This window comes from Bos indicus x Bos taurus, chromosome 4 (assembly GCF_003369695.1).
Source record: "Bos indicus x Bos taurus breed Angus x Brahman F1 hybrid chromosome 4, Bos_hybrid_MaternalHap_v2.0, whole genome shotgun sequence".
Classification (NCBI taxonomy): domain Eukaryota; kingdom Metazoa; phylum Chordata; class Mammalia; order Artiodactyla; family Bovidae; genus Bos; species Bos indicus x Bos taurus.
This window is the reverse complement of record NC_040079.1, coordinates 118021310-118023786: the sequence shown is the minus strand read 5'-3', so window position 1 is coordinate 118023786 and position 2477 is coordinate 118021310. Positions and strand designations below refer to the sequence as shown.

General features: G+C 38.6%; 1 non-coding gene across 1 annotated transcript; it reads left to right on the top strand.

The window, feature by feature from the left end:
• The first annotated feature begins 214 nt into the window (after positions 1-214).
• Positions 215-286, top strand: TRNAC-GCA. The gene has a single exon. It is a non-coding gene; the product is annotated as a tRNA-Cys (tRNA).
• Positions 287-2477: the final 2191 nt, after the last annotated feature.

The window sequence follows — 2477 nt, the reverse complement described above, 5'->3', positions numbered from 1 at the left end:
TTGATCCCTGGGTCTGGAAGATCCCCTGGATAATGAAAAGGCAACCTACTCTAGTATTCTTGCCTGGAGAATCCCATGGACAAAGGAGCCTGGTAGGCTACAGTCCACAGGGTCACATGACTGAGCAACTTCACTTTACTATCTTGTGAGATGAGTGCAATTGTGTGGTAGTTTGAGCATTCTTTGACATTGCCTTTCTTTGGGATTCTGGGCTTCCCTAGTGGCTCAGATGGAAAAGCATCTGTCTGCAATGCAGAAGACCCAGGTTCGATCCCTGGGTTGGGAAGATCCCCTGGAGAAGGAAATGGCAGCCCACTACAGTATTCTTGCCTAGACAATCCCATGGATCATGTAGCCTGGTAGGCTACCATTCATGGGGTCACAAAGAGTTGGACATGACTGAGCAACTTCACTTTCACTTTCACTTTCTTTGGGATTGGCATGAAAACTGACCTTTTCCAGTCCTGTGGTTACTGATGAGTTTTCCAAATTTGCTGGCATAGTGAGTGCATCATCTTTACAGCATCATCTTTTAGGATTTAAAAGAGCTTAACTAGAATTCCATCACCTCCACTAGCTTTGTTTGTAGTGTACTGATGCTTCCCAAGGCCCACTTTACTTTGCAGTCCCGGGTGTCTGGCTCTAGGTGAGTGATCATACCCTCATTATTATCTGGGTCATTAAGATATTTTTTGTATAGTTCTTCTGTGTATTCTTACCACCTCTTCTTAATATCTTTGATTCATTTAGGTCCATACCATTTCTGTCCTTTACTGTAGCCATTTTTGCATGAAATAGCCATTTTGTATCTCTAATTTCCTTGAAGTGATCTCTAGTCTTTCCCATTCTATTGTTTTCCTCTATTTCTTTGCACTGATCACCGAGGAAATCTTTCTTCTCTCTCCTTGCTATTCTTTGGAACTCTGCATTCAAATAGATATATCTTTCACATTTCTCCTTTGCTTTTTGCTTTGAGAAATATGTGTTTACAAATCTCAACCATGTTTGAGTTATATAAGACTTCATTTATTACCAGCCAATAAATGTTGGTAAAGTTTTAACTCATTGGAAATTAATTGTAAAAAATGGAAAATATGTAATAGAAGATACTTTTAGGAATCAATTTCCTATTTTGTAACAAATGTAAATTTATAATTTCATCTTCCATAGTAAATTGTGGACACCCTCTCCTACATGTTCAATATTTTTATAACTTTTGGGATATATAAAACCAAGACATTTGTAAAGCATAAATCATTTGTTATTATATACTATACTCAAAATGTTAATCCTTACTTTAAATTCCACAGCATGGATGTGCTACCAATTACATTCTCAGAATCTTTTGCAGGACTTCCTTTTTCACATATGTAATTCTTATACATGCAACAACACACACATATACACACATATGGACCCACAAACACATAGTTGATCCCTGAACAACACGGGTTTGAACTGTATTGGTGCACTTAAAGGTATCTTTTTTTTTCTTTTTTAATAAATACTGTTGTACTCCATGGTGGAATCCAGGGATGTGGAAACCACAGACAGGGAGGGCCATGTTTGCAATGTGTGTATCTGCAAATGTTGGTGCTCATGATAGGTCCTGGAACCAATCCCTCACAGATATTGAGAAGTGACTATATTCATTAATTCAGTGAGTGAAAAATAGTTTAAAAAATGTAATGCTTTGTATATGAATTTGAAATTTTTTTCTCTGTATATTGGAAATATATAAAGGCTATCATTTTTTTTCTTATACTATCAAAAATATCACTCTTTAAAAGTCTTAATTTTTTTTTCTGGCTACTTTAATGACTAAATTTTAATTTATTTCAATCATTGGATCCATGAGACTTACTTTGCAATAATTAGGGAGAAATAGACTCAGACTTTTTCAAATTGGTTATGACCAACCTAGATAGCATATTCAAAAGCAGAGACATTACTTTGCCAACAAAGGTCTGTCTAGTCAAGGCTATGGCTTTTCCTGTGGTCATGTATGGATGTGAGAGTTGGACTGTGAAGAAGGCTGAGCGCCAAAGAATTGTTGCTTTTGAACTGTGGTGTTGGAGAAGACTCTTGAGAGTCCCTTGGACTGCAAGAAGATCCAACCAGTCCATTCTGAAGGAGATAAACTCTGGGATTTCTTTGGAGGGAATGATGCTGAAGCTGAAATTCCAGCACTTTGGCCACTTCATGCGAAGAGTTAACTCATTGGAAAAGACTCTGATGCTGGGAGGGATCGGGGGCAAGAGGAGAAGGGGACGACAGAGGATGAGATGGCTGGATGGCATCACTGACACGATGGATGTGAGTCTCAGTGAACTCTGGGAGTTGATGATGGACAGGGAGGCCTGGCGTGCTGCGATTCATGGGGTCACAAAGAGTCAGACACAACTGAGCGACTGAACTGAACTGATCCCACTAGCAGCCAGTATCCCATTAGCATTTACCAAGAAAACAAATTTTCG